The 26,025-nt window shown below is 54.3% G+C and overlaps 1 protein-coding gene across 1 annotated transcript in view; it reads left to right on the top strand.

Annotated features, from left to right (window-relative positions):
- Positions 1 to 3,566: 3,566 nt before the first annotated feature.
- The window catches only part of LOC141197816 (uncharacterized), a 63,741-nt gene continuing 41,282 nt past the window's right edge, over positions 3,567 to 26,025 (top strand). The window contains exon 1 of the mRNA XM_073662891.1: positions 3,567 to 3,665. The gene's annotated coding sequence lies outside the window, so the exon portion shown is untranslated. The remainder of the gene's footprint in view (positions 3,666 to 26,025) is intronic.

Here is a 26,025-nt window from a genome sequence, read left to right as displayed (position 1 = left end):
TCCCTTTTCCCTTCCTCCGTATCTACCTCCTGTGTTCTAAGCATCTTCCTGTATTTTCCAGTCTGTTCCATGTGAACAGAGCCCTGTCCTCTCTGCCTGCACCTTCTGCCCTGTTCTGCTCTACCTTGTCCACCACTCCGGCGGTGTCGCTCTGCTCTACCTTGTCCACCGCACCTGCGGTTTCGCTATGCTCAGTTTGCTCACCGCACCTGCGGTTTCTCTCTGCTCTGCCTTGTCCACCGCTCCGGCGGTTTCGCTCTGCTCTACCTTGTCCACCGCTCCAGCGGTTTCACTCTGCTCTACCTTGTCCACTGCACCTGCGGTTTCGCTCTGCTCTACTTTCTCACCGCACCAGCGGTTTCGCTCTGCTCTGCCTTGTCCACCGCTCCGGCGGTTTCGCTCTGCTCTGCCTTGTCCACCGCTCCGGCAGTTTCGCTTTACTCTGCTTCTCTACCGCATCTGCGGCTCTGTTCTTGTATCCCAATCTGTACTGGACCCTATCCAACCTACGCTCCAACCTGCTAGTGTCCACCTGTCTGCACACCAGCCGTGCCTGCCAGTACCTCCCTGCCTGCACTCCAGCCGTGCTTGCCAGTACCTCCCTGTCTGCATTCCAGCCGAGCTTGCCAGTACCCACCTGTCTGCATACCAGCCGTGCTTGCCAGTAACCACCTGTCTGCATACCAGCCATGCTTGCCAGTAATCACCTGTCTGCATACCAGCCGTGCTTGCCAGTACCCACCTGTCTGCATACCAGCCGTGCTTGCCAGTACCCACCTGTCTGCATACCAGCCGTGTTTGCCAATACCCACCTGTCTGTATGCCAGCCTAACCTGCCTGTACTGCATTCCCCGGTGTGGGTCAACAGCCATGTCCGGGGTCTGACCTGGAGTAGCACCTGGTCCCTCTGCTCGGTTCCTCCCTGGTGCACGGAGTCGACTGAGCCGCCGTGCGACCTTGGTCGGATCGGGTTGATACTTAGTTACGCCCCTCCAGACACTCATGGTACCCATGGTACAGTGGGATCACTAATCACGCACACGCCAGTCAGTCCGGGCGTGTGCATAACAGTTTTCTCATGCCATTGTTCCCGTTGAGCCCCACGGCCCTTCGCTCTCAGAGACATTTGAATCCTTGTCTGGCGAATACGTGCACCAAGAAAATTTTTTTCCACAAGCTGAGGTCCAGGCGATTTACGCACCAGCCCAAATGGAGCTATCAACACTCGTTCCTGCAGATCTGCCACGGTACTATGGGGATCCAAAACGAAGCCGTGTGTTTGTGGAGCAATGCATGCTGCATTTCAAGTTCTATTCTCACTATTTTCCTACCGATCGGGTTAAAGTAGCATTTATGATGTCCTACCTAGCGGGTGATGCCTTGAAATAGATCGCTCCCCTATGGGAAGCATGGGATCCTATCATCTCTGACCTGCAGGCCTTCCTGGTGGCCTTTCTAATGGTCTTCGATGACCCTAATCCTGAAGCCTCTGCTAAAGCTTCCCTTCCCAATATCCCGGAGCAGCCCCGATGAGTAATGTGTGTAGGTAGCCTACCAGTTCTCCAGCCCGAAGAGACAGCTGCCCACCCAGAATCCACACAGGATGACTATGCTCCACAGAATACTTCTCTTCCCAACCTCAAGAGGCAGTCCAGACGTGCAAGGCATAGAGGTAAACCATCACGCCAGGTTCTGTCCTCCCAAAGACCTCCTGTTCCCAAGCCCGTAGAGGCAGCTATCCGCACTGAATCCATGAAGGTTGACCATGTTCGTCAGGCTAAGCAGAGGCCGGAACTCAGTCACAAAATTGGATTGCGGTCCCTCTGCAGTTGTTTGGGACCCCCTGACGGTCTTTGTCCAGCGAAGGTTGGGGAATCCCAAGACATTAGGCCTGTAGGAGAGGCTGCCCTTGGCGTTAGTGTTTCCTCTCCACAGATGACCATGACTGTCTCCATAGCAAGTGAAAGTCTCGGATTAACCGGAAGTTTCGGGCTTAAAGCCTTGAAGAGTCAGTGTTTGATTCCAGTCCGAAAACTCCAGAAGTCAGTTTGGGCATTGTCAGCGGAAGGACGAGCCCTACGCAGAAACAGTCAAAATATGTCTGTACAAATTAAGCTCCAGATTGGAGCATTACACATGAAGAAGTTCACATTCCAGGTGCTGACTGGTTTACTCACAGGTCGTCCAGAGCCAAGAGATCTAGTGCCCGCTCAGGTCTGGAGATCCTGCATGGTGTATCCTAGGGGACTGCTAAGGTACAAGGGGTGTCCAGTCCCCATATTTTCAGGACAGTCAGCAGTTTCTTCTTCTTCACCAGATCTGCTACCTTGTCCACCGCACCTGCGGTTTCGCTCTGCTCTGCCTTGTCCACCGCTCCGGCGGTTTCGCTTTACTCTGCTTGTCTACCGCATCTGCGGCTCTGTTCCTGTATCCCAGTCTGTACTGGACCCTATCCAGCCTGCGCTCCAACCTGCTAGTATCCACCTGTCTGCACGCCAGCCGAGCTTGCCAGTACCTCCCTGTCTGCACTCCAGCCGTGCTTGCCAGTACCTCCCTGTCTGCACTCTAGCCGTGCTTGCCAGTAACCACCTGTCTGCATACCAGCCATGCTTGCCAGTAACCACCTGTCTGCATACCAGCCGTGCTTGCCAGTACCCACCTGTCTGGATACCAGCCGTGCTTGCCAGTACCCACCTGTCTGCATACCAGCCGTGCTTGCCAGTACCCACCTGTCTGCATACCAGCCGTGCCTGCCAATACCCACCTATCTGCATGTCAGCCTAACCTGCCTGTCCCTGCATTCCCCAGTGTGGGTCAACAGCTGTGTCCGGGGTCTGACCTGGAGTAGCACCTGGTCCCTCTGCTCGGTTCCTCACTGGTGCACGGAGTCGACTGGGCCGCCGTGCGACCTTGGTCGGATCGGGTTGATACTTAGTTATGCCCCTCCAGGCACTCTTCGGTTCATGGTACAGTGGGATCACTAATCACGCACACGCCAGTCAGTCCGGGCGTGTGCATAACAGACTGAATTCATTTTTTACATACAGATAATTATAGGCCGTGTGTATTTAGTCCTGTCTATTACCTGGTGATGTGAGGGGCTGGGGAACCTCCATCATGACGTCCTTGTACAGATCTTTGCGTCTTTCTAAATACTCCCACTCCTCCATGGAGAAATAGACGGCGACATCCTGACACCTTATAGGAACCTGACACATACAATGATACCGTCACCCCCCCCGATCCCTTCATAGCGTTACTGTATAATGTCCCAGCATTCCCAGCAGTGTCACCTCTCCAGTCAGCAGCTCAATCATCTTGTAGGCGAGTTCTAGGATCTTCTGGTCATTGATGTCCTCATGTATCAGAAGGTGAGGTGGAGGCCCCGTGATTGGGCTCAGGGGTCTTCCCCATCCCTCAGACACAGGGTCCTGACAGCGCCCACTAGAGGTCTTCTTCACTACTGTGTAATCCTGGTTATGGAGAGACACTTTATCTATCTAGTAGACAACTTCATCCAGCACCATGACAACCAGCACAGCAGAGTCCTGCAGCCACTGAGGCCCCTGATCATGTGACCCCTGACTCCTCCCCTCCTGTGACCTCATCACAGGTCCTGTGCGCACAGAACAGTCATATGTGTGGTGGCGGCTCTGCAGGTGGAGGTATGTGGAAATTCCCCATTACTGGGCATTAACCCCTTCAGCACGGAGACTCTTTTGGGGTCTCTGTGTGGTGTGAACAGTGAGGTAACAGCTGTGGACAGAATGCGGCTTAGCTGGTTCCCGTCCACATTAGATCCATTCAGACGACTGCAGGATGAAGGACAGAAGCCCAGAGAAGTCCTCACACAACGCCATTATTCCTCTCCTAGCTCCAGCACAGTAATGTAGATACTGGTGATTATCTCTCCATTACGAGTATCGGGGGAGTTCTAGACCGCGCCCCATATGTCTTGTGTCTGTTATACGGCCAATATACATTCGGGCATTGCCTGCCATACACTGTAGTGCTGTAGCCATGTTTTCTACTGGCATTACTGCGATTGTCCGGCCGCATCTTGTTATCGGTAGTGATGAGGGAACGTGCTCGGATAAGGGGTTAACAGAGCGCACTCGAGCATAACTGAGTATCATCGGAGTGCTCGTATATTGTGTTCGAGTCCCTGTGTCTGCATGATTTGCGGCTGTTAAACAGCTTCAACACGTGAGGATTCCCCAATAAACAGGGAATCCCTGCATGTGTTGAGGCTGTCTAACATCTGCAAATCATGCAGACACAGGGACTCGAACATGATATACGAGCACGCCAAAGATACTCAGTTATACTTGAGCGTGCTCGGTTAACCCCTTATCCAAAGATCATTTGCTGATCACTAGTTATTGGATAATTACTCAAAGTCAGTATAGTGCTATAATCAGACGTTCATGTATCTGCAACTATAATAACCTACATATGTGACACAGGAACTAGGGCAGTATAAAATATAACATTTATTGATAAAGACAATAAAATATATATATACTGTGGCAAGACGACTCGCTCGGCTCTCCAGGAGGCAGACTCAGGACACACGTTCTAAGGTTACCTTTCTGCTGGTTTATTGTCTGGCATAAACTCGTGCAGGGTTTCGCAGAAAAAATAAACAAGACCCCTCTGGGTTAAATGGAAAAACAAAACAAAGTATAGCTCCATCCATAGTTGAGCGGGTTCCGCCCGATCTCGGTAGCATAAACTGCACAGGTAACAAGCTCTGCAGCTTCCACAATACTGTCTGGAGACTTCCCTCTCCAGACCACACTTCACAGGGAAAAAAAACAGGACTGAGCTTTTACACATTGCTCAGCCCCACCCTGAGGGGAGGTAGGGGGAATGGTGTCCCGCCCTCTTTGCCATTCCCATAAAACCGCACACCCTTTAACAGAGTAAATCTACCAGCATATAACATGCTGGCAGAAAAATAAAGTAGGTCTTAGTTCACACAGGAGAGCATCCTGAGTGACACATACCTCCCCTCACATATAAAACCAGTGACACTGTCACATATTCCCCCCCTCTGCCCAAAGCCGGGGGTTTGGGCACCTTCTGACACCAGGCAGGGAATCCTAGAGAGGGCATCTGCATTCCCATGTAACTTCCTGGGCCTATGCTCCACGTGAAAGTTAAACTCTTGAAGTCCTAGGAACCATCTAGTTACCCTGGCATTTTTACCCCTCTTCTCCCTCAACCATCTCAACGGGGCATGGTCTGATACTAATTTAAACTTCCGGCCTAGTAGGTAATATTTCAGTGTATCCACGGCCCATTTTATGGCTAAACACTCTTTCTCTACTATGGCGTAGCTCTTCTCGCAGGAGGACAGCTTTCGGCTTAGATAGAGAATGGGATGTTCTTCCCCATTTATCTCTTGGGAGAGTACAGCCCCTAGACCAACCTCTGAAGCGTCCCTCTGGACTACAAATTCTTTCTTGAAGACCAGGACCGGCTGCTTGCACAGTGTTAGCTTCAACTGTTGAAACGCGGTCTCCCTTTCTTCCGTCCATTTCACCATGATTGATTTGGTGCCTTTTAGAAGATTCGTTAGTGGCGCGGCAATCATAGCGAAATTCGGGATAAACCTCCGGTAGTATCCCACCATTCCCAGGAATGCTCTCACCTGCTTCTTCGAGAGTGGTTGCGGCCAGGTTTGAATTGCCTCCACTTTCTTGATTTGCGGCTTTATTTCGCCTCTCCCAACAACATAGCCCAGGTACTTGACCTCCTCCTTTCCGATGGCACACTTTCTCGGATTTATGGTAAATCCTGCCTTCCTTAGCGCGTCCAGAACGGCCTGTAGTTTAGGTAGGTGACTAGCCCAGTCTGGGCTAAAGACTTCAATGTCGTCGAGGTAGGCTGCGGCATACTTCTTATGTGGGGCTAGGATCCGATCCATAGCCCCCTGGAAAGTGGCTGGGGCCCCCTGTAGTCCGAATGGCATCTGCGTGTATTGAAAACACCCATCAGGTGTTGAGAAAGCCGTCTTCTCCTCAGCCATTTGGGACATGGGGATCTGCCAGTAGCCCTTCGTCAGGTCAAGAGTGGTGATGTACCTTGCCGGTCCAAGCCTCTCGATGAGTTTGTCGACACGGGGCATCGGGTACGCGTCACACTTGGATACCTCATTCAGTCGGCAGTAGTCATTACAAAACCTCCACTCTCCATTGGGTTTCGGCACGAGGACGATTGGGCTCAACCACCCACTCTTTGACTCCTCTATTACTCCGAGGTCTAACATCCTCTTCACCTCGGCCGAGATCACCTCCCGGCGTCCTTCTGGAATCCGATACCGCTTCAGATTCACTCGTACGTGCGGCTCTGTCAGCACATCATGCTCTACCACTTGAGTATGCCCCGGCAACTCTGAGAACAGCTCCCGATTCCGCTGTAGTAATTCTCGACACTGTTGCTTCTGGGCCGGTGATAGAGTCTCTGCAATAGTGACCTCCTCCACCTTGCCTTCTGGTGCGGCTCCCAGGCAAGGAGTTTCCACAGGTTCACGGTCCCGCCACGGCTTGAGCAAATTTACATGATATATTTGATGCGGCTTTCTTCGGCCAGGATGGTGGACTTTATAATTAACCTCGCTGACTTTCTCCACCACCTCGTATGGACCTTGCCATTTGGCGAGGAACTTGCTCTCAACGGTAGGGATCAGCACCAAAACACGGTCCCCGGGCTGGAACTGTCTTAGTCTCGCCAACCGGTTATAGACCCTCGCCTGGGCTTCCTGCGCCTGGAGGAGATGTTCCTTCACGATGGGCATCACCTTTGACATTCTCCCCTGTAACTGGGCGACATGTTCGATGATACTCCGGTGTGGTGTGACTTCAGCCTCCCAAGTTTCCTTGGCGATGTGTAGGAGACCTCTTGGATGCCGCCCATATAGGAGCTCAAATGGAGAGAAGCCAGTGGAGGCTTGAGGAACTTCTCTGACCGAGAAAAGCAGAAATGGGAGCAGGTAGTCCCAGTCTCGCCCATCCATTTCAACAACCTTCTTGAGCATCGCCTTTAAGGTCTTGTTGAAGCGTTCTACTAGGCCGGCCATCTGTGGATGATAAACCGAGGTCCGAAGCTGAGTTATCTGAAGGACTCTGCAAAGCTCCTTCATCACCTTGCTCATGAAGGGGGTTCCTTGGTCTGTCAGAATCTCTTTTGGTAGACCTGTCCGAGCAAAAATATGGACCAGCTCTCGGGCTATACTTTTACTGGACATGTTCCTTAGGGGAACCGCTTCCGGATACCGAGTCGCATAGTCCATGACGACCAGGATATATTGGTGGCCCCGAGCTGATTTAACTAAGGGGCCCACGAGGTCCATGGCAATCCTCTCAAAGGGAACCTCTATCACAGGTAGTGGGACTAAGGGGCTACGGAAGTGGGAGGAGGGAGCGGTTATTTGGCAGGTGGGGCAGGACCTACAATAGTTTTGAACTTTTCGATAACACCCTGGCCAATAAAACCTTCTCAATATCCTCTCCTGAGTTTTCTCGACCCCTAGGTGTCCCCGCAGAACATGTGAATGGGCCATATGTAGCACCCGCCGTCTGTATGGCCCCGGCACTAACAGCTGTTCCACTATCTCACCGCCCCTCAGTTTGGCCACCCGATATAGCAACTCCCCCTGCACTGCAAAGTGGGGGAATCTGGTGTCGGCCCCCGGCTCTTGGGCAACCCCATTACATACAGTAACCTGGTAGGAACACCCCTTTTAAGGTCAGGTCTCGAACTTGAGCAGTCCAAAAGTTCTCTCTGGACATATCTAACGCAGGGAGGTCGGCCTCCTCGGTCACCATCTCATCCTCATCACCGACAAGGACGCACAGTGGGAACTCCTCCATCTGAGACTTCGTCCGGGGTTCTTCTTCAAGGACCTGGCTTTTCCCCATGCTACTTAGTCCAGTTCCCTTCCCCCACAAGTCCCAGAATAAGGAAAAATCACGGCCCAATATGACGGGATGTATCAGGTCCTTTACTACCCCGACTTCATGGGACTGGGCACCACAGTCTGTCCCCACTGTTACTATGGCCACGGGATAGTCCTTGGCGTCACCATGGATGCACCGAACGCCCAGGGTTTTGGAAGGGATCAACTGGTGGGGAAGGGATGCTCTGATCAAGGTCACCAGACTCCCGGAGTCCAACAGCCCAAGCACTTTTACTCCATTAATGGACACTGAACACGCCTGCGGCCCCTCACCGGGTCGACAGTCCACGCTACAGGCTGGATAGACATAATAGGAGACCCGCCTGCCTAGGCTGCAGTCCATGGGCTCAGGGGATATTTGACACCTGGCGGCTACATGTCCAGGGTTGTGACACCACCAGCAAACTATATCTTTACCAACTGTTCTAACGGCACCTTCAGTGGGAGTGGGACGCCCCCCCAGTGGTGGCTCTAGACTCCTTCCGTGGTGAACCCGCCCCCCTTTCGGTATCCCAGTAGGGAGAAGTGACTGCATCCGGTTTCCCAAGAGATCTCTCGACTACCTGGTACCTCACTACCAGGCCGATGAAGTCATCTGCGTTCTGGGGATCACCCTGGGCAACCCAGGTCTGTACTGGCTTGGGAAGGGAATGCATGAATCTGTCAATCACCACCCGCTCAACCATCTGGGCCGGAGTGGAGGACTCCGGTTGTAGCCACTTCTGAACCAGGTGCAGGAGGTCAAACATCTGCGAGCGAGGGGGTTTGTCGCTAGCATACGCCCAGTGATGAACTCGTTGGGCTCTCACCGCCATATTTACTCCCAGACGTGCTAAGATCTCTATCTTTAGTTTGGGATACTCCTTAGCATCTTGCAGCGCCAAGTCAAAATACACCTTCTGGGGTTCACCCGATAAATATGGCGCCAGAACCTCTGCCCACTGTGCTGGTGGAAGTCTCTCCCGATCAGCCACCCTCTCAAAAACAGTCAGAAATGCTTCTACATCATCCCCAGGGGTCATCTTCTGCATGGCCCGCCTTACCGCCTTCCTGACCTGAGAATCATCAGTCGGCCCTGGGGGTGGGGCGGCCGCCCTGCTCTGGATGGCGTCCGCCAAAAGCTGTATCTGCTGTTGCGCCTCCTGCTGGTGCTGCTGCTGCGACTTTTGCTGCAACTGGATTTGCTGAAGCAACAGTTTGGTCATCTCCTGGTGCTGCTGCTACATGCTCTGCTGGGCCTGTAGGTGTTGCTGCTGCATGCTCTGCTGGGCCTGGACCAGGTGCTTAATGAGCTCCTCCATGCTGCTGGACTTCTCTGGCTGGCTGGCAGCCTTCACCCAGGACATCCACCGGTCTTTGTGGCAGGTACACGTGTTCCTGGAATCCTGCACGCACTCTCACACCAACTGTGGCAAGACGACTTGCTCGGCTCTCCAGGAGGCAGACTCAGGACATACGTTCTAAGGTTACCTTTCTGCTGGTTTATTGTCTGGCATAAACTCGTGCAGGGTTTCGCAGAAAAAATAAACAAGACCCCTCTGGGTTAAATGGAAAAACAAAACAAAGTATAGCTCAGTCCATAGTTGAGCGGGTTCCGCCCGCTCTCGGTAGCATAAACTGCACAGGTAACAAGCTCTGCAGCTTCCACAATACTGTCTGGAGACTTAGCTCTCCAGATCACACTTCACAGGAGAAAAAAAACAGGACTGAGCTTTTACACATTGCTCAGCCACACCCTGAGGGGAGGTAGGGGGAATGGCGTCCCGCCCTCTTTGCCATTCCCATAAAACCGCACACCCTTTAACAGAGTAAATCTACCAGCATATAACATGCTGGCAGAAAAATAAAGTAGGTCTTAGTTCACACAGGAGAGCATCCTGAGTGACACATACCTCCCCTCACATATAAAACCAGTGACACTGTCACAATATATATATATTTATATTTATGTGTGTATGGGAAAAGTAACACAACAGAAAAGTCACAAAGGGGTAGTAGCTATTACATTATGTTCATACAGAAATCAATCAATCATAAACCAGAACAAGACATAAATGTGCAACAGGGTCCCTAAATAAATTACAGGCTAAAGTGCATAGTGCTGATTGTAAAGTCTAAAGAGACAAAAACATAGTTACACGGTCATTGAAAAGGTGATATAAAGCAAATCTATGTATGGAGAAAGTAAGATAGCCAATACTGACCCAAGTGACCAGATCCAACGCGCGTTTCGCCAGAGGCTTTAACGATGATATGATGTCAGAGAATAGACAGGAGATATTTAACAAGAATTGGGCCAATCATGAATGTGCATAATAAATACCTGATGGGTCTCATGTGTTTGAGTATGGCGCCATGTTGAATAAGCCAAACGCCGCCTCCCCATGGTGAGCTGCGGCTCCAAAGAGCGCAGGGCATATGGAGAAGGCGGTGTCGGCGTGCGTGTCACCCTGGAACGCAGAAGCGGAAATGACGTGACGAGCCCAGGGGATGGGGATGACTCGGCACCCGGGCCTTAATGCATGGACTTGGGGGATGTCGCGGTAGTCGCTTCCCAGGCCTGTACCCTGGGGTCACTCTTCAAAAGGGGATAATGAAAGTTCGTGACACCACCTGTGGTTCCTGGTGAGGATCACCAGCGCTGCAGCAGTCCTCTGAGGCCGGTGTTAAGCAGCTTGGGTGGTATGGCTCCCCACAGGTGGAGCAGGGCCTCAGGGCAGCGTGGGTGCAGGGATGCAGGACAGAGGGGACCCAGCCGGGTCAGAGTAAGAACAGGGACACACACGATAGTCACTTCAGTACCTTTTACTGTTGTTAATTCAGGCACCTTCCGGAGCACTGTAGGGTGAGGGGTGCAAATCAGGACTCTCCCCAGTGAGCGGGTGTAGGGCCTCCTGTTTCTTGTCTTTGTTTAGTAAGTCTCTGACCTGCTTGGAGCTAGGCCTAACTTGGTTTCTGTCCTGCACTGGCTGATCTTGTGGTAGGGCCTTTGGTTGGAGATCACTCTCCCTGCTTGCGGGGCCTCCGTGACTCCTGGCTCTGGTATGTATCAGCTCTTGGGTGATCCTGGGACCTGAAGTCTTCCAGGGGTTCCAGTTGTCTTTACAGGGGATATAGGGCCCTGTAGACGCGGACCCGGTGTCCGGTAGATGCTTTTGGGGTGAGCTGGTACAGCTCCTCTGCCCCCTATGTTGCTCACTCCACTAGCCTTCAGCCTACTCAGGGCCCTCACTAGGCTACACACAGCAGCAGGCTAACTGCTTCTTCACCGCTCTTATGGCGTCGGCTCACCTTAAGCTCACTATCCTGAGCTTACTGAGTTCACTGAGCTACACTCTAGACTCTTTCACTAGATGAACTCGACTCACTGAGTCTGACTAGGATCTGTACTTAGCTCTGTACTCTAGCAGACTGCCTGCCTAACGCCACCCTCCGTATATATATATAACCCTATCCGGGCTCCCTCTGGTGGTCTGATGTGGTAGGATGGAGGTGTGTTTATGCTCTGAGGGGCTCTTGTGGAGAAATCCGTCAATGCACCCCTCTGGGATCTGTGGCACCAATGCGTAGCAGGGCGCCACAGACGCATATAGCGTCATTAAAGTGGGCGGAGTTAATGTGCGCTCCACAGTTGGAACGCATATAGATAAAAGAAGAGAAAAGACAGTGTGGTGTGAGTGGGTGTAAGTGGAGGTGAAGAAAATGGTGAAAAATGAATGGCAAAGGAATAGATGAAAATGAAAAAAGGAATGTATAAACAGTAATACACCCCTAAAGTGATAATGTGCAATTTGTATATAGATGAGAAAATAGATCAATGGGCACAGTACATGTTCAGTCACTTGTGCAAAAAGTATACTTATATATCTGTAATAAATATAATGCCATAAAGTGATATGCAATATGATAAGAAGAAAAAAATAAAAAAAAATATAATAATATAAAAAATATAATAATAGAGAAGTCCACAATGACAATGTGCAAACAGTGCAAAAGTGCAGGTATAATACTACTTGATGTCACAAAGTGACAAGTGCTATGATAAAGAAAGCTAAAAATAAACGATAAAAATAAAAAATAAATAATAAAAAATACAAAAAAGAAAAACAATTAATTGAAAGAGTTGAATAGATAGTTTAAAATTGGTACCACAAAGTGACACGTGCTAAAAATGAAAAAAAAAATGAAAGTGCACAGCTGTGTGTATTAATGACAATAAAAATTGCACATACCCCAAATTGGTAATGAAGAAATAATAAGAGAATGAAAAAAATTATGTATATAAAAATAAATATAAATATGAAAAGTTTATGTGTGAAATCATAGCACTTGTCACTTTGTGACATCAAGTAGTATTATACCTGCACTTTTGCACTGTTTGCACATTATTTTGCACATTGTCATTGTGGACTTCTCTATTATTATATTTTTTATATTATATATTTTATATTATATATTATATTTATTACAGATATATACAGTACAGACAAAGTTTGGACACACCTTCTTCTCATTTAAAGATTTTTCTGTATTTTCTTGACTATGAAAATTGTACATTCACACTGAAGGCATCAAAAATATGAATTACCACATGTGGAATTATATACTTAACAAAAAAGTGTGAAACAACTGAAAATATGTCTTATATTTTAGGTTCTTCAAAGTAGCCACCTTTTGCTTTGATGACTGCTTTGCACACTCTTGGCATTCTCTTGATGAGCTTCAAGAGGTAGTCACCGGAAATGGTTTTCACTTCACAGGTGTGCCCTGTCAGGTTTAATAAGTGGGATTTCTTGCCTTATAAATGGGGTTGGGAGCATCAGTTGTGTTGTGCAGAAGTCTGGTGGATACACAGCTGATAGTCCTACTGAATAGACTGTTAGAATTTGTATTATGGCAAGAAAAAAGCAGCTAAGTAAAGAAAAACGAGTGTCCATCATTACTTTAAGAAATGAAGGTCAATCAGTGCGAAAAATTGGGAAAACTTTGAAAGTGTCCCCAAGTGCAGTTGCAAAAACCATCAAGCGCTACAAAGAAACTGGCTCACATGAGGACCGCCCCAGGAAAGGAAGAGCAAGAGTCACCTCTGCTTCTGAGAATAAGTTTATCCAAGTCACCAGCCTCAGAAATCGCAGGTTAACAGCAGCTCAGATTAGAGACCAGGTCAATGCCACACAGAGTTCTAGCAGCAGACACATCTCTTCAACAACTGTTAAGAGGAGACTTTGTGCAGCTGGCCTTCATGGTAAAATAGCTGCTAGGAAACCACTGCTAAGGACAGGCAACAAGCAGACGAGACTTGTTTGGGCTAAAGAACACAAGGAATGGACATTAGACCAGTGGAAATCTGACCTTTGGTCTGATGAGTCCAAATTTGAGATCTTTGGTTCCAACCACCGTGTCTTTGTGCGACGCAGAAAAGGTGAACGGATGGACTCTACATGCCTGGTTTCCACCGTGAAGCATGGAGGAGGAGGTGTGATGGTGTGGGGGTGCTTTGCTGGTGACACTGTTGGGGATTTATTCAAAATTGAAGGCATACTGAACCAGCATGGCTACCACAGCATCTTGCAGCGCTTGCTATTCCATCCGATTTGCATTTAGTTGGACCCTCATTTATTTTTCAACAGGACAATGACCCCAAACACCCCTCCAGGCTGTGTAAGGGCTATTTGACCAAGAAGGAGAGTGATGGGGGGCTACGCCAGATGACCTGGCCTCCACAGTCACCAGACCTGAACCCAATCGAGATGGTTTGGGGTGAGATGGACCGCAGAGTGAAGGCAAAAGGGCCAACAAGTGCTAAGTATCTCTGGGAACTCCTTCAAGATTGTTGGAAGACCATTTCAGGTGACTACCTCTTGAAGCTCATCAAGAGAATGCCAAGAGTGTGCAAAGCAGTCATCAAAGCAAAAGGTGGCTACTTTGAAGAACCTAGAATATAAGACATATTTTCTGTTGTTTCACACTTTTTTGTTAAGTATATAATTCCACATGTGTTAATTCATAGTTTTGATGCCTTCAGTGTGAATGTACAATTTTCATAGTCATGAAAATACAGAAAAATCTTTAAATGAGGTGTGTCCAAACGTTTGGTCTGTTCTGTATATACACAAAAGCACATATTATGACAGAATTAGTTGTCTATGTGCATGAAAAATAAAGTGCAATGTGAAATATAATAACTGTACACATATATATAGAATATGTACCTAAAGTTACACATGCAAACATATATTAAGTGTGTACCCATGAACAATTCTTATATGCATAAAAAAACAATAGAATAAGAGGGATACGTAGATTAATGTCTATATGGGTCCACTTAAATGGTCTTAAATATCCAGGAAAATCACAAGACTGAAATATTATTATTTTATATAGCGCCATTGATTCCATGGTGCATGAGAAAGGGTTACACACGAAATACAGATATCACTTACAGTAAATGACCTAACAATGATAGACTGGTACAGAGGGAAGAGGACCCTGCCCTCGCGGGCTTACATTTATAGGATGGTGGGGAAGGAGACAGTAGGTTGGGGGGTTGCTGCAGCTCTGGTGGTGGTGAGGCGGCAGCGTGGTCATTGCAAGTTGTAAGCTTTCTTGAAGACATGGGTTTTCAGGTTCCGTCTGAAGGATCCGAATGTGGCAGATAATCGGACTTGTTGAGGCGCAGAATTCCAGAAGATGGGGGATATTCGGGAGAAGTCTTGGAGGCGATTGGGTGAGGAACGAATAAGTATGGAGGAGAAAAGGAGATCTTGGGAAGACCGGAGATTACATGAGGGAATATATTGGGAGATTAGTTCAGAGATGAACAGAGGAGAAAGGTTATAGATGGCTTTGTAGGTCAGTGTTAGTAGATTGAACTGGATACGCTGGGCAATTGGGAGCCAGTGAAGGGATTTGCAAAGAGAGATGAACTATAAAGAATAGGTTTTGGCTTACAAATTTGATTGTAAAATACTGACCAAATACTGAACATGTGAATGTGGACTTAATCTTTGTATAGGGATTTTCAGTAACAGCGCGGTCATCTGCGGAGGTTCCCCTATACCTATGATTAGGCTGTGCCACCGTAATTGTACACACGGTTACTTGGTGTAACGCTGGTGGATGTGGACCCACAGGGCCACGGGCCGAGCTTACCCTGGAGGGCATAACTAGGTGTCTACCAGGTCTTCACTAGAGCCTCTGGTGGAGAGGATAGGATGGGCTGCTGGTAGACATCGGGTACTACTGAATGGTAGTCCCCAGGACCGCAGCAGCTGGTGGAAGAGTCAGAGACACGAGTGCGAGGTATAACAGGAGCAACAAACTAGACACTAGCAGAGTGAACTGCCCAGGAACCAACATTCAGCAGAGAGCGGTGGGTGGAGTGGCCTAATATAGGACCTGCCGGCTAATATAGGACCTGCCGGCATGGTAGGTGAACAAATGTAATATTATTGTCACACCGCCAAATGGTAAAGATATGAGGGAAAAACCTCGTGCACACACGGCTCCACTCCGTACACCTCGTACACACGCGGCTCCGCTCCATACATACACGGCTCTGCTCCATACACCTCGTACACACGCGGCTCCGCTCCGTACACCTCATAGACGTGCGGCTCCGCTCCATACACCTCGTACACACGCGGCTCCGCTCCGTACACCTCGTACACAGACATCTCTGCTCCGTACACCTCGTACATAGGCGGCTCCGCTCCATACGCCTCGTACATGCGCGGCTCTGCTCCGTATACCTCGTACACACACGGCTCCGCTCCATACACACACGGCTCCGCTCCGTACACCTCGTACACACGAGGCTCCGCTCCGTACATCTCGTACACACGCGGCTTCGCTCCGTACACCTCATAGACACACGCGGTTCCGCTCCGTACACCTCGTACACACGCGGCTCTACTCCGCAACACCGCATACACGCGCGGCTCCACTCCGTACATCTCGTACACACGCGGCTCCGCCCTGTACACCTCGTACACACACGGCTCCGCTCCGTACACCTCGTACACACGCAGCTCTGCTCCGTACACTTCGTACACACGCAGCTCCGCTCTGTATATTTCGTACACACGCGGCTCCGCTCCGTACATCTTATACACACACTGCTCCACCCCGTACACATGCGGCTCCGCTCCGTACACCTCGTACATGCGCGGCTCCGCTCCGTACACCTCGTACACGCGCGGCTCTGCTCCGTACACACACGGCTCCGCTCCGTACACCTCGTACACACACGGCTCTGCTCCGTACACCTTGTACACACACGGCTCCGCTCCGTACACCTCGTACACATGCAGCTCTGCTCCGTACACCTCGTACACGCGCGGCTCCGCTCCGTACACCTCGTACACACACGGCTCCGTTCCGTACACCTCGGACACACGCGACTCCGCTCCGTACACCTCGTACATGCCCGGCTCCACTCCGTACACGCGCGGCTCCGCTCCGTATATTTCGTATACACATGGCTCCGCTCCGTACATCTCGTACACACACTGCTCCGCCCCGTACACCTCGTACAGACGCGGCTCCGCTCCGTACACCTCGTACAGACGCGGCTCTGCTCCGTACACCTCGTACACACGCGGCTCTGCTCCGTACACCTCGTACACACTCGGCTCTGCTCCGTACACGTCATAGACACACGCGGTTCCGCTCCGTACACCTCGTACACACGCGGCTCCGCTCCGCACACCTCGTACACGCGCGACTCCGCTCCGTACATCTCGTACACACGCTGCTCCGCCCCATACACCTCGTACACACGCGGCTCCGCTCCGTACACCTCTTACACACGCAGCTATGCTCCGTACACCTCGTACACACGCGCCTCCGCTCCATACACCTCGTACACACACGGCTCTGCTCCGTACACCTCGTACACACACGGCTCTGCTCCGTACACCTCGTACACACGCGGCTCCTCTCCGTACACACACGTGGCTCCGTACACCTTGTACACACACGGCTCCGCTCCGTACACGTCGTACACATGCAGCTCCGCTCCGTACACCTCGTACACGCGCGGCTCCGCTCCGTACACCTCGTACACACACGGCTCTGCTCCGTACACCTCGTACACATGCGGCTCCGTTCCGTACACCTTGGACACACGCGGCTCCGCTCCGTACACCTCGTACATGCCCGGCTCCGCTCCGTACACGCGTGGCTCCGCTCCGTATATTTCGTACACACACAGCTCTGCTCCGTACATCTCGTACACACACTGCTCCGCCCCGTACACCTCGTACACACGCGGCTCCGCTCCGTACACCTCGTACATATGCGGCTCTGCTCCGTACACCTCGTACACACGCGGCTCTGCTCCGTACACCTCGTACACACACGGCTCTGCTCCGTACACCTCACAGACACACGCGGTTCCGCTCCGCACACCTCGTACACACGCGGCTCCGCTCCGCACACCTCGTACACGCGCGACTCCGCTCCGTACATCTCGTACACACGCGGCTCCGCTCCGTACATCTCGTACACACGCGGCTCCGCTCCGTACATCTCGTACACACGCTGCTCCGCCCTGTACATCTCGTACACACGCTGCTCCGCCCCGTACTCCTCATACACACGCGGCTCCGCTCCGTACACCTCGTACACACGCAGCTCTGCTCTGTACACCTCGTATACACGCGGCTCCGCGCCGTACATCTCGTACACACACGGCTCCGCTCCGTACATCTCGTACACACACGGCTCCGCTCCGTACATCTCGTACACACACGGCTCCACCCCGTACACCTCGTATACATGCGGCTCTGCTCCGTACACCTCGTACACATGCGGCTCTGCTCCGTACACCTCGTACACATGCGGCTCTGCTCCGTACACCTCGTACACATGCGGCTCCGCTCCGTACACCTCGTACACATGCGGCTCCGCTCCGTACACCTCGTACACATGCGGCTCCGCTCCGTACACCTCGTACACGTGCGGCTCCGCTCCGTACACCTCGTACACATGCGGCTCCGCTCCGTACACCTCGTACACGCGCGGCTCTGCTCCGTACACCTCGTACACACGCGGCTCCGCTCCGTACACCTCATACACACACGGCTCTGCTCCGTACACCTCGTACACATGCGGCTCCTCTCCGTACACCTCGTACACACGCGTGGCTCCGTACACCTTGTACACACACGGCTCCGCTCCGTACACCTCGTACACATGCGGCTCCGCTCCGTACACCTCGTACACGCGCGGCTCCGCTCCGTACACCTCGTACACACACGGCTCTGCTCCGTACACCTCGTACACATGCGGCTCCGTTCCATACACCTCGGACACACGCGGCTCCGCTCCGTACACCTCGTACATGCCCGGCTCTGCTCTGTACACGTGCGGCTCCGCTCCGTACACCTCGTACACACACGGCTCTGCTCCGTACACCTCGTACACATGCGGCTCCGTTCCATACACCTCGGACACACGCGGCTCCGCTCCGTACACCTCGTACATGCCCGGCTCCGCTCTGTACATGTGCGGCTCCGCTCCGTATATTTCGTACACACGCGGCTCCGCTCCGTACATCTTGTACACACACTGCTCCGCCCCGTACACCTCGCACACGCGGTTCCGCCCCGTACACCTCGCACACGCGGTTCCGCTCCGTACACCTCGTACACATGCGGATCCGCTCCGTACACCTCATACAGACGCGGCTCTGCTCCGTACACCTCGTACACACGCGGCTCTGCTCCGTACACCTCGTACACACGCGGCTCTGCTCCGTACACGTCATAGACACACGCGGTTCCGCTCCGTACACCTCGTACACACGCGGCTCCGCTCCGCACACCTCGTACACGCGCGGCTCCGCTCCGTACATCTCGTACACACGCTGCTCCGCCCCGTACACCTCGTACACACGCGGCTCCGCTCCGTACACCTCGTACACACGCAGCTATGCTCCGTACACCTCGTACACGAGCGGCTCCGCTCCGTACACACGCGGCTCCACTCCGTACACCTCATACACACACGACTCTGCTCCGTACACCTTGTACACACGCGGCTCCACTCTGTAGACCTCATACACACATGGCTCTGCTCCGTACACCTCGTACACACGCGGCTCCTCTCCGTACACCTCGTACATACGCGTGGCTCCGTATACCTTGTACACACATGGCTCCGCTCCGTACACCTCGTACACATGCGGCTCCGCTCCGTACACCTCGTACACACACGGCTCTGCTCCGTACACCTTGTACACATGCGGCTCCGTTCCATACACCTCGGACACACGCGGCTCCGCTCCGTACACCTCGTACATGCCCGGCTCCGCTCTGTACAGGTGCGGCTCCGCTCTGTATATTTCGTACACACGCGGCTCCGCTCCGTACATCTTGTACACACAGCTCCGCTCCGTACACCTCGTACACATGCGGCTCTGCTCCGTACACCTCGTACACATGCGGCTCCGCTCCGTACACCTCGTACACACACGGCTCTGCTCCGTACACCTCGTACACATGCGGCTCCGTTCCGTACACCTCGGACACACGCGGCTCCGCTCCGTACACCTCGTACATGCCCGGCTCCGCTCCGTACACGCGTGGCTCCGCTCCGTATATTTCGTACACACACGTCTCTGCTCCGTACATCTCGTACACACATTGCTCCACCCCGTACACCTCGTACACACGCGGCTCCGCTCCGTACACCTCGTACATATGCGGCTCCGCTCCGTACACCTCATACAGACGCGGCTCTGCTCCGTACACCTCGTACACACGCGGCTCTGCTCCGTACACCTCGTACACACACGGCTCTGCTCCGTACACCTCACAGACACACGCGGTTCCGCTCCGTACACCTCGTACACACGCGGCTCCGCTCCGTACATCTCGTACACACGCTGCTCCGCCCTGTACATCTCGTACACACGCTGCTCCACCCCGTACTCCTCGTACACACGCGGCTCCGCTCCGTACACCTCGTACACACGCAGCTCTGCTCTGTACACCTCGTACACATGCGGCTCCGCGCTGTACATCTCGTACACACACGGCTCCGCTCCGTACATCTCGTACACACACGGCTCCACCCCGTACACCTCGTATACATGCGGCTCTGCTCCGTACACCTCGTACACATGCGGCTCTGCTCCGTACACCTCGTACACATGCGGCTCTGCTCCGTACACCTCGTACACATGCGGCTCCGCTCCGTACACCTCGTACACGTGCGGCTCCGCTCCGTACACCTCGTACACATGCGGCTCCGCTCCGTACACCTCGTACACGCGCGGCTCTGCTCCGTACACCTCGTACACACGCGGCTCCACTCCGTACACCTCATACACACACGGCTCTGCTCCGTACACCTCGTACACATGCGGCTCCTCTCCGTACACCTCGTACACACGCGTGGCTCCGTACACCTTGTACACACACGGCTCCGCTCCGTACACCTCGTACACATGCGGCTCCGCTCCGTACAACTCGTACACGCGCGGCTCCGCTCCGTACACCTCGTACACACACGGCTCTGCTCCGTACACCTCGTACACATGCGGCTCCGTTCCATACACCTCGGACACACGCGGCTCGGCTCCGTACACCTCGTACATGCCCGGCTCCGCTCTGTACACGTGCGGCTCCGCTCCGTATATTTCGTACACACGCGGCTCCGCTCCGTACATCTTGTACACACACTGCTCCGCCCCGTACACCTCGCACACACGGTTCCGCTCCGTACACCTCGTACACATGCGGATCCGCTCCGTACACCTCATACACACGCGGCTCTGCTCCGTACACCTCGTACACACGCGGCTCTGCTCCGTACACCTCGTACACACTCGGCTCGGCTCCGTACACGTCATAGACACACGCGGTTCCGCTCCGTACACCTCGTACACACGCGGCTCCGCTCCGCACACCTCGTACACGCGCGGCTCCGCTCCGTACATCTCGTACACACGCTGCTCCGCCCCGTACATCTCGTACACGAGCGGCTCCGCTCCGTACACACGCGGCTCCACTCCGTACACCTCATACACACACGACTCTGCTCCGTACACCTCGTACACACGCGGCTCCACTCTGTAGACCTCATACACACATGGCTCTGCTCCGTACACCTCGTACACACGCGGCTCCTCTCCGTACACCTCGTACATACGCGTGGCTCCGTATACCTTGTACACACACGGCTCCGCTCCGTACACCTCGTACACATGCGGCTCCGCTCCGTACATACACGGCTCTGCTCCATACACCTCGTACACACGCGGCTCCGCTCCGTACACCTCATAGACGTGCGGCTCCGCTCCATACACCTCGTACACACGCGGCTCCGCTCCGTACACCTCGTACACAGACATCTCTGCTCCGTACACCTCGTACATAGGCGGCTCCGCTCCATACGCCTCGTACATGCGCGGCTCTGCTCCGTATACCTCGTACACACACGGCTCCGCTCCATACACACACGGCTCCGCTCCGTACACCTCGTACACACGAGGCTCCGCTCCGTACATCTCGTACACACGCGGCTTCGCTCCGTACACCTCGTACACACGCAGCTCTGCTCTGTACACCTCGTATACACGCGGCTCCGCGCCGTACATCTCGTACACACACGGCTCCGCTCCGTACATCTCGTACACACACGGCTCCGCTCCGTACATCTCGTACACACACGGCTCCACCCCGTACACCTCGTATACATGCGGCTCTGCTCCGTACACCTCGTACACATGCGGCTCTGCTCCGTACACCTCGTACACATGCGGCTCTGCTCCGTACACCTCGTACACATGCGGCTCCGCTCCGTACACCTCGTACACATGCGGCTCCGCTCCGTACACCTCGTACACATGCGGCTCCGCTCCGTACACCTCGTACACGTGCGGCTCCGCTCCGTACACCTCGTACACATGCGGCTCCGCTCCGTACACCTCGTACACGCGCGGCTCTGCTCCGTACACCTCGTACACACGCGGCTCCGCTCCGTACACCTCATACACACACGGCTCTGCTCCGTACACCTCGTACACATGCGGCTCCTCTCCGTACACCTCGTACACACGCGTGGCTCCGTACACCTTGTACACACACGGCTCCGCTCCGTACACCTCGTACACATGCGGCTCCGCTCCGTACACCTCGTACACGCGCGGCTCCGCTCCGTACACCTCGTACACGCGCGGCTCCGCTCCGTACACCTCGTACACACACGGCTCTGCTCCGTACACCTCGTACACATGCGGCTCCGTTCCATACACCTCGGACACACGCGGCTCCGCTCCGTACACCTCGTACATGCCCGGCTCTGCTCTGTACACGTGCGGCTCCGCTCCGTACACCTCGTACACACACGGCTCTGCTCCGTACACCTCGTACACATGCGGCTCCGTTCCATACACCTCGGACACACGCGGCTCCGCTCCGTACACCTCGTACATGCCCGGCTCCGCTCTGTACATGTGCGGCTCCGCTCCGTATATTTCGTACACACGCGGCTCCGCTCCGTACATCTTGTACACACACTGCTCCGCCCCGTACACCTCGCACACGCGGTTCCGCCCCGTACACCTCGCACACGCGGTTCCGCTCCGTACACCTCGTACACATGCGGATCCGCTCCGTACACCTCATACAGACGCGGCTCTGCTCCGTACACCTCGTACACACGCGGCTCTGCTCCGTACACCTCGTACACACGCGGCTCTGCTCCGTACACGTCATAGACACACGCGGTTCCGCTCCGTACACCTCGTACACACGCGGCTCCGCTCCGCACACCTCGTACACGCGCGGCTCCGCTCCGTACATCTCGTACACACGCTGCTCCGCCCCGTACACCTCGTACACACGCGGCTCCGCTCCGTACACCTCGTACACACGCAGCTATGCTCCGTACACCTCGTACACGAGCGGCTCCGCTCCGTACACACGCGGCTCCACTCCGTACACCTCATACACACACGACTCTGCTCCGTACACCTTGTACACACGCGGCTCCACTCTGTAGACCTCATACACACATGGCTCTGCTCCGTACACCTCGTACACACGCGGCTCCTCTCCGTACACCTCGTACATACGCGTGGCTCCGTATACCTTGTACACACATGGCTCCGCTCCGTACACCTCGTACACATGCGGCTCCGCTCCGTACACCTCGTACACACGCGTGGCTCCGTACACCTCGTACACATGCGGCTCCGCTCCGTACACCTCGTACACACACGGCTCTGCTCCGTACACCTTGTACACATGCGGCTCCGTTCCATACACCTCGGACACACGCGGCTCCGCTCCGTACACCTCGTACATGCCCGGCTCCGCTCTGTACAGGTGCGGCTCCGCTCTGTATATTTCGTACACACGCGGCTCCGCTCCGTACATCTTGTACACACAGCTCCGCTCCGTACACCTCGTACACATGCGGCTCTGCTCCGTACACCTCGTACACATGCGGCTCCGCTCCGTACACCTCGTACACACACGGCTCTGCTCCGTACACCTCGTACACATGCGGCTCCGTTCCGTACACCTCGGACACACGCGGCTCCGCTCCGTACACCTCGTACATGCCCGGCTCCGCTCCGTACACGCGTGGCTCCGCTCCGTATATTTCGTACACACACGTCTCTGCTCCGTACATCTCGTACACACATTGCTCCACCCCGTACACCTCGTACACACGCGGCTCCGCTCCGTACACCTCGTACATATGCGGCTCCGCTCCGTACACCTCATACAGACGCGGCTCTGCTCCGTACACCTCGTACACACGCGGCTCTGCTCCGTACACCTCGTACACACACGGCTCTGCTCCGTACACCTCACAGACACACGCGGTTCCGCTCCGTACACCTCGTACACACGCGGCTCCGCTCCGTACATCTCGTACACACGCTGCTCCGCCCTGTACATCTCGTACACACGCTGCTCCACCCCGTACTCCTCGTACACACGCGGCTCCGCTCCGTACACCTCGTACACACGCAGCTCTGCTCTGTACACCTCGTACACATGCGGCTCCGCGCTGTACATCTCGTACACACACGGCTCCGCTCCGTACATCTCGTACACACACGGCTCCACCCCGTACACCTCGTATACATGCGGCTCTGCTCCGTACACCTCGTACACATGCGGCTCTGCTCCGTACACCTCGTACACATGCGGCTCTGCTCCGTACACCTCGTACACATGCGGCTCCGCTCCGTACACCTCGTACACGTGCGGCTCCGCTCCGTACACCTCGTACACATGCGGCTCCGCTCCGTACACCTCGTACACGCGCGGCTCTGCTCCGTACACCTCGTACACACGCGGCTCCACTCCGTACACCTCATACACACACGGCTCTGCTCCGTACACCTCGTACACATGCGGCTCCTCTCCGTACACCTCGTACACACGCGTGGCTCCGTACACCTTGTACACACACGGCTCCGCTCCGTACACCTCGTACACATGCGGCTCCGCTCCGTACAACTCGTACACGCGCGGCTCCGCTCCGTACACCTCGTACACACACGGCTCTGCTCCGTACACCTCGTACACATGCGGCTCCGTTCCATACACCTCGGACACACGCGGCTCGGCTCCGTACACCTCGTACATGCCCGGCTCCGCTCTGTACACGTGCGGCTCCGCTCCGTATATTTCGTACACACGCGGCTCCGCTCCGTACATCTTGTACACACACTGCTCCGCCCCGTACACCTCGCACACACGGTTCCGCTCCGTACACCTCGTACACATGCGGATCCGCTCCGTACACCTCATACACACGCGGCTCTGCTCCGTACACCTCGTACACACGCGGCTCTGCTCCGTACACCTCGTACACACTCGGCTCGGCTCCGTACACGTCATAGACACACGCGGTTCCGCTCCGTACACCTCGTACACACGCGGCTCCGCTCCGCACACCTCGTACACGCGCGGCTCCGCTCCGTACATCTCGTACACACGCTGCTCCGCCCCGTACACCTCGTACACGAGCGGCTCCGCTCCGTACACACGCGGCTCCACTCCGTACACCTCATACACACACGACTCTGCTCCGTACACCTCGTACACACGCGGCTCCACTCTGTAGACCTCATACACACATGGCTCTGCTCCGTACACCTCGTACACACGCGGCTCCTCTCCGTACACCTCGTACATACGCGTGGCTCCGTATACCTTGTACACACACGGCTCCGCTCCGTACACCTCGTACACATGCGGCTCCGCTCCGTACACCTCGTACACACACGGCTCTGCTCCGTACACCTCGTACACATGCGGCTCCGTTCCATACACCTCGGACACACGCGGCTCCGCTCCGTACACCTCGTACATGCCTGGCTCCGCTCTGTACAGGTGCGGCTCCGCTCCGTATATTTCGTACACACGCGGCTCCGCTCCGTACATCTTGTACACACACTGCTCCGCCCCGTACACCTCGAAAACACACTGCTCCGCCCCGTACACCTCGTACACACGGCTCCGCTCCGTACACCTCGTACACATGCGGCTCTGCTCCGTACACCTCGTACACATGCGGCTCCGCTCCGTACACCTCGTACACGCGCGGCTCCGCTCCGTACACCTCGTACACGCGCGGCTCCGCTCCGTACACCTCGTACACGCGCGGCTCCACTCCGTACACCTCGTACACGCGCGGCTCTGCTCCGTACACCTTGTACACACGCGGCTCTGCTCCGTACACCTTGTACACACGCGGCTCTACTCCGTACACCTCGTACACACACGGCTCTGCTCCGTACACCTCGTACACATGCGGCTCCGTTCCGTACACCTCGGACACACGCGGCTCCGCTCCATACACCTCGTACATGCCCGGCTCCGCTCCGTACACGCGCGGCTCCGCTCCGTATATTTCGTACACGCGGCTCCGCTCCGTACATCTCGTACACACACTGCTCCGCCCCGTACACCTCGTACACACGCGGCTCCGCTCCGTACACCTCGTACATATGCGGCTCCGCTCCGTACACCTCATACAGACGCGGCTCTGCTCCGTACACCTCGCACACACGCGGCTCTGCTCCGTAC

This window comes from Phyllobates terribilis, unplaced genomic scaffold (genome assembly GCF_046119375.1).
Source record: "Phyllobates terribilis strain yellow unplaced genomic scaffold, ASM4611937v1 Scaffold_88__1_contigs__length_6355796, whole genome shotgun sequence".
NCBI classification, from domain to species: Eukaryota; Metazoa; Chordata; class Amphibia; order Anura; family Dendrobatidae; genus Phyllobates; species Phyllobates terribilis.
The sequence above is the reverse complement of the archived record's forward strand: the minus strand, read 5'-3'. Positions and strand labels throughout refer to the sequence as shown.